Source organism: Nansenia antarctica, assembly GCF_963989245.1.
Source record: "Nansenia antarctica genome assembly, chromosome: 9".
In the NCBI taxonomy this organism is placed as follows: Eukaryota; Metazoa; Chordata; class Actinopteri; order Argentiniformes; family Microstomatidae; genus Nansenia; species Nansenia antarctica.
The window spans coordinates 27,379,389-27,393,384 of NC_137679.1; positions in this window are offsets into that span (position 1 = coordinate 27,379,389).

The following is a 13,996-nucleotide window of genomic DNA, read 5'->3' on the forward strand; positions in this document are numbered from 1 at the left end:
CGTTGATCACTTTTGAGCAAAAGGCTGCACACACGCAATTCAAGTTGCTCCTGATTGTCATTTAGAGTTACATTATAGGATTATTCAACAACAAGTCAAAATGTGCTCGTGAAAGGCAGAAAACAACACTTTGATAGTTTGATATAACTTGAGAACGAATGCAAAAAACACAGTCCACTCTAAGAACAGGCCGCTTGGACACTTTCAGAACAGCTCTGTTAATGACTGAAAACAGCTCTCGAAGAGATTGTCAAAAGAGACTCCGAAAACGAAACGTTGATCACTTTTGAGCAAAAGGCTGCACACACGCAATTCAAGTTGCTCTGATTGTCATTTAGAGTTACATTATAGGATTATTCAACAACAAGTCAAAATGTGCTCGTGAAAGGCAGAAAACAACACTTTGATAGTTTGATATAACTTGAGAACGAATGCAAAAAACAGTCCACTCTAAGAACAGGCCGCTTGGACACTTTCAGAACAGCTCTGTTAATGACTGAAAACAGCTCTCGAAGAGATTGTCAAAAGAGACTCTGAAAACGAAACGTTGATCACTTTTGAGCAAAAGGCTGCACACACGCAATTCAAGTTGCTCTGATTGTCATTTAGAGTTACATTATAGGATTATTCAACAACAAGTCAAAATGTGCTCGTGAAAGGCAGAAAACAACACTTTGATAGTTTGATATAACTTGAGAACGAATGCAAAAAACACAGTCCACTCTAAGAACAGGCCGCTTGGACACTTTCAGAACAGCTCTGTTAATGACTGAAAACAGCTCTCGAAGAGATTGTCAAAAGAGACTCCGAAAACGAAACGTTGATCACTTTTGAGCAAAAGGCTGCACACACGCAATTCAAGTTGCTCTGATTGTCATTTAGAGTTACATTATAGGATTATTCAACAACAAGTCAAAATGTGCTCGTGAAAGGCAGAAAACAACACTTTGATAGTTTGATATAACTTGAGAACGAATGCAAAAAACAGTCCACTCTAAGAACAGGCCGCTTGGACACTTTCAGAACAGCTCTGTTAATGACTGAAAACAGCTCTCGAAGAGATTGTCAAAAGAGACTCTGAAAACGAAACGTTGATCACTTTTGAGCAAAAGGCTGCACACACGCAATTCAAGTTGCTCTGATTGTCATTTAGAGTTACATTATAGGATTATTCAACAACAAGTCAAAATGTGCTCGTGAAAGGCAGAAAACAACACTTTGATAGTTTGATATAACTTGAGAACGAATGCAAAAAACAGTCCACTCTAAGAACAGGCCGCTTGGACACTTTCAGAACAGCTCTGTTAATGACTGAAAACAGCTCTCGAAGAGATTGTCAAAAGAGACTCTGAAAACGAAACGTTGATCACTTTTGAGCAAAAGGCTGCACACACGCAATTCAAGTTGCTCTGATTGTCATTTAGAGTTACATTATAGGATTATTCAACAAGTCAAAATGTGCTCGTGAAAGGCAGAAAACAACACTTTGATAGTTTGATATAACTTGAGAACGAATGCAAAAAACAGTCCACTCTAAGAACAGGCCGCTTGGACACTTTCAGAACAGCTCAGTTAATGACTGAAAACAGCTCTCGAAGAGATTGTCAAAAGAGACTCCGAAAACGAAACGTTGATCACTTTTGAGCAAAAGGCTGCACACACGCAATTCAAGTTGCTCTGATTGTCATTTAGAGTTACATTATAGGATTATTCAACAACAAGTCAAAATGTGCTCGTGAAAGGCAGAAAACAACACTTTGATAGTTTGATATAACTTGAGAACGAATGCAAAAAACAGTCCACTCTAAGAACAGGCCGCTTGGACACTTTCAGAACAGCTCTGTTAATGACTGAAAACAGCTCTCGAAGAGATTGTCAAAAGAGACTCTGAAAACGAAACGTTGATCACTTTTGAGCAAAAGGCTGCACACACGCAATTCAAGTTGCTCTGATTGTCATTTAGAGTTACAATATAGGATTATTCAACAAGTCAAAATGTGCTCGTGAAAGGCAGAAAACAACACTTTGATAGTTTGATATAACTTGAGAACGAATGCAAAAAACAGTCCACTCTAAGAACAGGCCGCTTGGACACTTTCAGAACAGCTCTGTTAATGACTGAAAACAGCTCTCGAAGAGATTGTCAAAAGAGACTCTGAAAACGAAACGTTGATCACTTTTGAGCAAAAGGCTGCACACACGCAATTCAAGTTGCTCTGATTGTCATTTAGAGTTACATTATAGGATTATTCAACAACAAGTCAAAATGTGCTCGTGAAAGGCAGAAAACAACACTTTGATAGTTTGATATAACTTGAGAACGAATGCAAAAACAGTCCACTCTAAGAACAGACCGCTTGGACACTTTCAGAACAGCTCTGTTTAATGACTGAAAACAGCTCTCGAAGAGATTGTCAAAAGAGACTCTGAAAACGAAACGTTGATCACTTTTGAGCAAAAGGCTGCACACACGCAATTCAAGTTGCTCTGATTGTCATTTAGAGTTACATTATAGGATTATTCAACAACAAGTCAAAATGTGCTCGTGAAAGGCAGAAAACAACACTTTGATAGTTTGATATAACTTGAGAACGAATGCAAAAAACAGTCCACTCTAAGAACAGGCCGCTTGGACACTTTCAGAACAGCTCTGTTAATGACTGAAAACAGCTCTCGAAGAGATTGTCAAAAGAGACTCCGAAAACGAAACGTTGATCACTTTTGAGCAAAAGGCTGCACACACGCAATTCAAGTTGCTCTGATTGTCATTTAGAGTTACATTATAGGATTATTCAACAAGTCAAAATGTGCTCGTGAAAGGCAGAAAACAACACTTTGATAGTTTGATATAACTTGAGAACGAATGCAAAAAACAGTCCACTCTAAGAACACGCCGCTTGGACACTTTCAGAACAGCTCTGTTAATGACTGAAAACAGCTCTCGAAGAGATTGTCAAAAGAGACTCTGAAAACGAAACGTTGATCACTTTTGAGCAAAAGGCTGCACACACGCAATTCAAGTTGCTCTGATTGTCATTTAGAGTTACAATATAGGATTATTCAACAACAAGTCAAAATGTGCTCGTGAAAGGCAGAAAACAACACTTTGATAGTTTGATATAACTTGAGAACGAATGCAAAAAACAGTCCACTCTAAGAACAGGCCGCTTGGACACTTTCAGAACAGCTCAGTTAATGACTGAAAACAGCTCTCGAAGAGATTGTCAAAAGAGACTCTGAAAACGAAACGTTGATCACTTTTGAGCAAAAGGCTGCACACACGCAATTCAAGTTGCTCTGATTGTCATTTAGAGTTACATTATAGGATTATTCAACAACAAGTCAAAATGTGCTCGTGAAAGGCAGAAAACAACAATTTGATAGTTTGATATAACTTGAGAACGAATGCAAAAAACAGTCCACTCTAAGAACAGACCGCTTGGACACTTTCAGAACAGCTCTGTTAATGACTGAAAACAGCTCTCGAAGAGATTGTCAAAAGAGACTCTGAAAACGAAACGTTGATCACTTCTGAGCAAAAGGCTGCACACACGCAATTCAAGTTGCTCTGATTGTCATTTAGAGTTACATTATAGGATTATTCAACAACAAGTCAAAATGTGCTCGTGAAAGGCAGAAAACAACACTTTGATAGTTTGATATAACTTGAGAACGAATGCAAAAAACAGTCCACTCTAAGAACAGGCCGCTTGGACACTTTCAGAACAGCTCTGTTAATGACTGAAAACAGCTCTCGAAGAGATTGTCAAAAGAGACTCCGAAAACGAAACGTTGATCACTTTTGAGCAAAAGGCTGCACACACGCAATTCAAGTTGCTCTGATTGTCATTTAGAGTTACATTATAGGATTATTCAACAACAAGTCAAAATGTGCTCGTGAAAGGCAGAAAACAACACTTTGATAGTTTGATATAACTTGAGAACGAATGCAAAAAACAGTCCACTCTAAGAACAGGCCGCTTGGACACTTTCAGAACAGCTCAGTTAATGACTGAAAACAGCTCTCGAAGAGATTGTCAAAAGAGACTCTGAAAACGAAACGTTGATCACTTTTGAGCAAAAGGCTGCACACACGCAATTCAAGTTGCTCTGATTGTCATTTAGAGTTACATTATAGGATTATTCAACAAGTCAAAATGTGCTCGTGAAAGGCAGAAAACAACACTTTGATAGTTTGATATAACTTGAGAACGAATGCAAAAAACAGTCCACTCTAAGAACAGGCCGCTTGGACACTTTCAGAACAGCTCTGTTAATGACTGAAAACAGCTCTCGAAGAGATTGTCAAAAGAGACTCTGAAAACGAAACGTTGATCACTTTTGAGCAAAAGGCTGCACACACGCAATTCAAGTTGCTCTGATTGTCATTTAGAGTTACATTATAGGATTATTCAACAACAAGTCAAAATGTGCTCGTGAAAGGCAGAAAACTACAATTTGATAGTTTGATATAACTTGAGAACGAATGCAAAAAACAGTCCACTCTAAGAACAGGCCGCTTGGACACTTTCAGAACAGCTCTGTTAATGACTGAAAACAGCTCTCGAAGAGATTGTCAAAAGAGACTCCGAAAACGAAACGTTGATCACTTTTGAGCAAAAGGCTGCACACACGCAATTCAAGTTGCTCTGATTGTCATTTAGAGTTACATTATAGGATTATTCAACAACAAGTCAAAATGTGCTCGTGAAAGGCAGAAAACAACACTTTGATAGTTTGATATAACTTGAGAACGAATGCAAAAAACAGTCCACTCTAAGAACAGGCCGCTTGGACACTTTCAGAACAGCTCTGTTAATGACTGAAAACAGCTCTCGAAGAGATTGTCAAAAGAGACTCCGAAAACGAAACGTTGATCACTTTTGAGCAAAAGGCTGCACACACGCAATTCAAGTTGCTCTGATTGTCATTTAGAGTTACATTATAGGATTATTCAACAAGTCAAAATGTGCTCGTGAAAGGCAGAAAACAACACTTTGATAGTTTGATATAACTTGAGAACGAATGCAAAAAACAGTCCACTCTAAGAACAGGCCGCTTGGACACTTTCAGAACAGCTCAGTTAATGACTGAAAACAGCTCTCGAAGAGATTGTCAAAAGAGACTCTGAAAACGAAACGTTGATCACTTTTGAGCAAAAGGCTGCACACACGCAATTCAAGTTGCTCTGATTGTCATTTAGAGTTACATTATAGGATTATTCAACAAGTCAAAATGTGCTCGTGAAAGGCAGAAAACAACACTTTGATAGTTTGATATAACTTGAGAACGAATGCAAAAAACAGTCCACTCTAAGAACAGGCCGCTTGGACACTTTCAGAACAGCTCTGTTAATGACTGAAAACAGCTCTCGAAGAGATTGTCAAAAGAGACTCTGAAAACGAAACGTTGATCACTTTTGAGCAAAAGGCTGCACACACGCAATTCAAGTTGCTCTGATTGTCATTTAGAGTTACATTATAGGATTATTCAACAACAAGTCAAAATGTGCTCGTGAAAGGCAGAAAACTACAATTTGATAGTTTGATATAACTTGAGAACGAATGCAAAAAACAGTCCACTCTAAGAACAGGCCGCTTGGACACTTTCAGAACAGCTCTGTTAATGACTGAAAACAGCTCTCGAAGAGATTGTCAAAAGAGACTCCGAAAACGAAACGTTGATCACTTTTGAGCAAAAGGCTGCACACACGCAATTCAAGTTGCTCTGATTGTCATTTAGAGTTACATTATAGGATTATTCAACAAGTCAAAATGTGCTCGTGAAAGGCAGAAAACAACACTTTGATAGTTTGATATAACTTGAGAACGAATGCAAAAAACAGTCCACTCTAAGAACACGCCGCTTGGACACTTTCAGAACAGCTCTGTTAATGACTGAAAACAGCTCTCGAAGAGATTGTCAAAAGAGACTCTGAAAACGAAACGTTGATCACTTTTGAGCAAAAGGCTGCACACACGCAATTCAAGTTGCTCTGATTGTCATTTAGAGTTACAATATAGGATTATTCAACAACAAGTCAAAATGTGCTCGTGAAAGGCAGAAAACAACACTTTGATAGTTTGATATAACTTGAGAACGAATGCAAAAAACAGTCCACTCTAAGAACAGGCCGCTTGGACACTTTCAGAACAGCTCAGTTAATGACTGAAAACAGCTCTCGAAGAGATTGCCAAAAGAGACTCCGAAAACGAAACGTTGATCACTTTTGAGCAAAAGGCTGCACACACGCAATTCAAGTTGCTCTGATTGTCATTTAGAGTTACATTATAGGATTATTCAACAAGTCAAAATGTGCTCGTGAAAGGCAGAAAACAACACTTTGATAGTTTGATATAACTTGAGAACGAATGCAAAAAACAGTCCACTCTAAGAACAGGCCGCTTGGACACTTTCAGAACAGCTCTGTTAATGACTGAAAACAGCTCTCGAAGAGATTGTCAAAAGAGACTCTGAAAACGAAACGTTGATCACTTTTGAGCAAAAGGCTGCACACACGCAATTCAAGTTGCTCTGATTGTCATTTAGAGTTACATTATAGGATTATTCAACAACAAGTCAAAATGTGCTCGTGAAAGGCAGAAAACTACAATTTGATAGTTTGATATAACTTGAGAACGAATGCAAAAAACAGTCCACTCTAAGAACAGGCCGCTTGGACACTTTCAGAACAGCTCTGTTAATGACTGAAAACAGCTCTCGAAGAGATTGTCAAAAGAGACTCCGAAAACGAAACGTTGATCACTTTTGAGCAAAAGGCTGCACACACGCAATTCAAGTTGCTCTGATTGTCATTTAGAGTTACATTATAGGATTATTCAACAACAAGTCAAAATGTGCTCGTGAAAGGCAGAAAACAACACTTTGATAGTTTGATATAACTTGAGAACGAATGCAAAAAACAGTCCACTCTAAGAACAGGCCGCTTGGACACTTTCAGAACAGCTCTGTTAATGACTGAAAACAGCTCTCGAAGAGATTGTCAAAAGAGACTCTGAAAACGAAACGTTGATCACTTTTGAGCAAAAGGCTGCACACACGCAATTCAAGTTGCTCTGATTGTCATTTAGAGTTACAATATAGGATTATTCAACAACAAGTCAAAATGTGCTCGTGAAAGGCAGAAAACAACACTTTGATAGTTTGATATAACTTGAGAACGAATGCAAAAAACAGTCCACTCTAAGAACAGGCCGCTTGGACACTTTCAGAACAGCTCAGTTAATGACTGAAAACAGCTCTCGAAGAGATTGTCAAAAGAGACTCTGAAAACGAAACGTTGATCACTTTTGAGCAAAAGGCTGCACACACGCAATTCAAGTTGCTCTGATTGTCATTTAGAGTTACATTATAGGATTATTCAACAACAAGTCAAAATGGGCTCGTGAAAGGCAGAAAACAACAATTTGATAGTTTGATATAACTTGAGAACGAATGCAAAAAACAGTCCACTCTAAGAACAGGCCGCTTGGACACTTTCAGAACAGCTCAGTTAATGACTGAAAACAGCTCTCGAAGAGATTGTCAAAAGAGACTCCGAAAACGAAACGTTGATCACTTTTGAGCAAAAGGCTGCACACACGCAATTCAAGTTGCTCTGATTGTCATTTAGAGTTACATTATAGGATTATTCAACAACAAGTCAAAATGTGCTCGTGAAAGGCAGAAAACAACACTTTGATAGTTTGATATAACTTGAGAACGAATGCAAAAACAGTCCACTCTAAGAACAGACCGCTTGGACACTTTCAGAACAGCTCTGTTTAATGACTGAAAACAGCTCTCGAAGAGATTGTCAAAAGAGACTCTGAAAACGAAACGTTGATCACTTTTGAGCAAAAGGCTGCACACACGCAATTCAAGTTGCTCTGATTGTCATTTAGAGTTACATTATAGGATTATTCAACAACAAGTCAAAATGTGCTCGTGAAAGGCAGAAAACAACACTTTGATAGTTTGATATAACTTGAGAACGAATGCAAAAAACAGTCCACTCTAAGAACAGGCCGCTTGGACACTTTCAGAACAGCTCTGTTAATGACTGAAAACAGCTCTCGAAGAGATTGTCAAAAGAGACTCCGAAAACGAAACGTTGATCACTTTTGAGCAAAAGGCTGCACACACGCAATTCAAGTTGCTCTGATTGTCATTTAGAGTTACATTATAGGATTATTCAACAATTCAAAATGTGCTCGTGAAAGGCAGAAAACAACACTTTGATAGTTTGATATAACTTGAGAACGAATGCAAAAAACAGTCCACTCTAAGAACACGCCGCTTGGACACTTTCAGAACAGCTCTGTTAATGACTGAAAACAGCTCTCGAAGAGATTGTCAAAAGAGACTCTGAAAACGAAACGTTGATCACTTTTGAGCAAAAGGCTGCACACACGCAATTCAAGTTGCTCTGATTGTCATTTAGAGTTACAATATAGGATTATTCAACAACAAGTCAAAATGTGCTCGTGAAAGGCAGAAAACAACACTTTGATAGTTTGATATAACTTGAGAACGAATGCAAAAAACAGTCCACTCTAAGAACAGGCCGCTTGGACACTTTCAGAACAGCTCAGTTAATGACTGAAAACAGCTCTCGAAGAGATTGTCAAAAGAGACTCTGAAAACGAAACGTTGATCACTTTTGAGCAAAAGGCTGCACACACGCAATTCAAGTTGCTCTGATTGTCATTTAGAGTTACATTATAGGATTATTCAACAACAAGTCAAAATGTGCTCGTGAAAGGCAGAAAACAACAATTTGATAGTTTGATATAACTTGAGAACGAATGCAAAAAACAGTCCACTCTAAGAACAGACCGCTTGGACACTTTCAGAACAGCTCTGTTAATGACTGAAAACAGCTCTCGAAGAGATTGTCAAAAGAGACTCTGAAAACGAAACGTTGATCACTTCTGAGCAAAAGGCTGCACACACGCAATTCAAGTTGCTCTGATTGTCATTTAGAGTTACATTATAGGATTATTCAACAACAAGTCAAAATGTGCTCGTGAAAGGCAGAAAACAACACTTTGATAGTTTGATATAACTTGAGAACGAATGCAAAAAACAGTCCACTCTAAGAACAGGCCGCTTGGACACTTTCAGAACAGCTCTGTTAATGACTGAAAACAGCTCTCGAAGAGATTGTCAAAAGAGACTCTGAAAACGAAACGTTGATCACTTTTGAGCAAAAGGCTGCACACACGCAATTCAAGTTGCTCTGATTGTCATTTAGAGTTACATTATAGGATTATTCAACAACAAGTCAAAATGTGCTCGTGAAAGGCAGAAAACTACAATTTGATAGTTTGATATAACTTGAGAACGAATGCAAAAAACAGTCCACTCTAAGAACAGGCCGCTTGGACACTTTCAGAACAGCTCTGTTAATGACTGAAAACAGCTCTCGAAGAGATTGTCAAAAGAGACTCCGAAAACGAAACGTTGATCACTTTTGAGCAAAAGGCTGCACACACGCAATTCAAGTTGCTCTGATTGTCATTTAGAGTTACATTATAGGATTATTCAACAACAAGTCAAAATGTGCTCGTGAAAGGCAGAAAACAACACTTTGATAGTTTGATATAACTTGAGAACGAATGCAAAAAACAGTCCACTCTAAGAACAGGCCGCTTGGACACTTTCAGAACAGCTCAGTTAATGACTGAAAACAGCTCTCGAAGAGATTGTCAAAAGAGACTCCGAAAACGAAACGTTGATCACTTTTGAGCAAAAGGCTGCACACACGCAATTCAAGTTGCTCTGATTGTCATTTAGAGTTACATTATAGGATTATTCAACAACAAGTCAAAATGTGCTCGTGAAAGGCAGAAAACTACAATTTGATAGTTTGATATAACTTGAGAACGAATGCAAAAAACAGTCCACTCTAAGAACAGGCCGCTTGGACACTTTCAGAACAGCTCTGTTAATGACTGAAAACAGCTCTCGAAGAGATTGTCAAAAGAGACTCCGAAAACGAAACGTTGATCACTTTTGAGCAAAAGGCTGCACACACGCAATTCAAGTTGCTCTGATTGTCATTTAGAGTTACATTATAGGATTATTCAACAACAAGTCAAAATGTGCTCGTGAAAGGCAGAAAACAACACTTTGATAGTTTGATATAACTTGAGAACGAATGCAAAAAACAGTCCACTCTAAGAACAGGCCGCTTGGACACTTTCAGAACAGCTCTGTTAATGACTGAAAACAGCTCTCGAAGAGATTGTCAAAAGAGACTCCGAAAACGAAACGTTGATCACTTTTGAGCAAAAGGCTGCACACACGCAATTCAAGTTGCTCTGATTGTCATTTAGAGTTACATTATAGGATTATTCAACAATTCAAAATGTGCTCGTGAAAGGCAGAAAACAACACTTTGATAGTTTGATATAACTTGAGAACGAATGCAAAAAACAGTCCACTCTAAGAACACGCCGCTTGGACACTTTCAGAACAGCTCTGTTAATGACTGAAAACAGCTCTCGAAGAGATTGTCAAAAGAGACTCTGAAAACGAAACGTTGATCACTTTTGAGCAAAAGGCTGCACACACGCAATTCAAGTTGCTCTGATTGTCATTTAGAGTTACAATATAGGATTATTCAACAACAAGTCAAAATGTGCTCGTGAAAGGCAGAAAACAACACTTTGATAGTTTGATATAACTTGAGAACGAATGCAAAAAACAGTCCACTCTAAGAACAGGCCGCTTGGACACTTTCAGAACAGCTCAGTTAATGACTGAAAACAGCTCTCGAAGAGATTGTCAAAAGAGACTCTGAAAACGAAACGTTGATCACTTTTGAGCAAAAGGCTGCACACACGCAATTCAAGTTGCTCTGATTGTCATTTAGAGTTACATTATAGGATTATTCAACAACAAGTCAAAATGTGCTCGTGAAAGGCAGAAAACAACAATTTGATAGTTTGATATAACTTGAGAACGAATGCAAAAAACAGTCCACTCTAAGAACAGACCGCTTGGACACTTTCAGAACAGCTCTGTTAATGACTGAAAACAGCTCTCGAAGAGATTGTCAAAAGAGACTCTGAAAACGAAACGTTGATCACTTCTGAGCAAAAGGCTGCACACACGCAATTCAAGTTGCTCTGATTGTCATTTAGAGTTACATTATAGGATTATTCAACAACAAGTCAAAATGTGCTCGTGAAAGGCAGAAAACAACACTTTGATAGTTTGATATAACTTGAGAACGAATGCAAAAAACAGTCCACTCTAAGAACAGGCCGCTTGGACACTTTCAGAACAGCTCTGTTAATGACTGAAAACAGCTCTCGAAGAGATTGTCAAAAGAGACTCTGAAAACGAAACGTTGATCACTTTTGAGCAAAAGGCTGCACACACGCAATTCAAGTTGCTCTGATTGTCATTTAGAGTTACATTATAGGATTATTCAACAACAAGTCAAAATGTGCTCGTGAAAGGCAGAAAACTACAATTTGATAGTTTGATATAACTTGAGAACGAATGCAAAAAACAGTCCACTCTAAGAACAGGCCGCTTGGACACTTTCAGAACAGCTCTGTTAATGACTGAAAACAGCTCTCGAAGAGATTGTCAAAAGAGACTCCGAAAACGAAACGTTGATCACTTTTGAGCAAAAGGCTGCACACACGCAATTCAAGTTGCTCTGATTGTCATTTAGAGTTACATTATAGGATTATTCAACAACAAGTCAAAATGTGCTCGTGAAAGGCAGAAAACAACACTTTGATAGTTTGATATAACTTGAGAACGAATGCAAAAAACAGTCCACTCTAAGAACAGGCCGCTTGGACACTTTCAGAACAGCTCAGTTAATGACTGAAAACAGCTCTCGAAGAGATTGTCAAAAGAGACTCTGAAAACGAAACGTTGATCACTTTTGAGCAAAAGGCTGCACACACGCAATTCAAGTTGCTCTGATTGTCATTTAGAGTTACATTATAGGATTATTCAACAAGTCAAAATGTGCTCGTGAAAGGCAGAAAACAACACTTTGATAGTTTGATATAACTTGAGAACGAATGCAAAAAACAGTCCACTCTAAGAACAGGCCGCTTGGACACTTTCAGAACAGCTCTGTTAATGACTGAAAACAGCTCTCGAAGAGATTGTCAAAAGAGACTCTGAAAACGAAACGTTGATCACTTTTGAGCAAAAGGCTGCACACACGCAATTCAAGTTGCTCTGATTGTCATTTAGAGTTACATTATAGGATTATTCAACAACAAGTCAAAATGTGCTCGTGAAAGGCAGAAAACTACAATTTGATAGTTTGATATAACTTGAGAACGAATGCAAAAAACAGTCCACTCTAAGAACAGGCCGCTTGGACACTTTCAGAACAGCTCTGTTAATGACTGAAAACAGCTCTCGAAGAGATTGTCAAAAGAGACTCCGAAAACGAAACGTTGATCACTTTTGAGCAAAAGGCTGCACACACGCAATTCAAGTTGCTCTGATTGTCATTTAGAGTTACATTATAGGATTATTCAACAAGTCAAAATGTGCTCGTGAAAGGCAGAAAACAACACTTTGATAGTTTGATATAACTTGAGAACGAATGCAAAAAACAGTCCACTCTAAGAACACGCCGCTTGGACACTTTCAGAACAGCTCTGTTAATGACTGAAAACAGCTCTCGAAGAGATTGTCAAAAGAGACTCTGAAAACGAAACGTTGATCACTTTTGAGCAAAAGGCTGCACACACGCAATTCAAGTTGCTCTGATTGTCATTTAGAGTTACAATATAGGATTATTCAACAACAAGTCAAAATGTGCTCGTGAAAGGCAGAAAACAACACTTTGATAGTTTGATATAACTTGAGAACGAATGCAAAAAACAGTCCACTCTAAGAACAGGCCGCTTGGACACTTTCAGAACAGCTCAGTTAATGACTGAAAACAGCTCTCGAAGAGATTGTCAAAAGAGACTCTGAAAACGAAACGTTGATCACTTTTGAGCAAAAGGCTGCACACACGCAATTCAAGTTGCTCTGATTGTCATTTAGAGTTACATTATAGGATTATTCAACAACAAGTCAAAATGTGCTCGTGAAAGGCAGAAAACAACAATTTGATAGTTTGATATAACTTGAGAACGAATGCAAAAAACAGTCCACTCTAAGAACAGGCCGCTTGGACACTTTCAGAACAGCTCAGTTAATGACTGAAAACAGCTCTCGAAGAGATTGTCAAAAGAGACTCCGAAAACGAAACGTTGATCACTTTTGAGCAAAAGGCTGCACACACGCAATTCAAGTTGCTCTGATTGTCATTTAGAGTTACATTATAGGATTATTCAACAACAAGTCAAAATGTGCTCGTGAAAGGCAGATAACAACACTTTGATAGTTTGATATAACTTGAGAACGAATGCAAAAACAGTCCACTCTAAGAACAGACCGCTTGGACACTTTCAGAACAGCTCTGTTAATGACTGAAAACAGCTCTCGAAGAGATTGTCAAAAGAGACTCTGAAAACGAAACGTTGATCACTTTTGAGCAAAAGGCTGCACACACGCAATTCAAGTTGCTCTGATTGTCATTTAGAGTTACATTATAGGATTATTCAACAAGTCAAAATGTGCTCGTGAAAGGCAGAAAACAACACTTTGATAGTTTGATATAACTTGAGAACGAATGCAAAAAACAGTCCACTCTAAGAACAGGCCGCTTGGACACTTTCAGAACAGCTCTGTTAATGACTGAAAACAGCTCTCGAAGAGATTGTCAAAAGAGACTCTGAAAACGAAACGTTGATCACTTTTGAGCAAAAGGCTGCACACACGCAATTCAAGTTGCTCTGATTGTCATTTAGAGTTACATTATAGGATTATTCAACAACAAGTCAAAATGTGCTCGTGAAAGGCAGAAAACTACAATTTGATAGTTTGATATAACTTGAGAACGAATGCAAAAAACAGTCCACTCTAAGAACAGGCCGCTTGGACACTTTCAGAACAG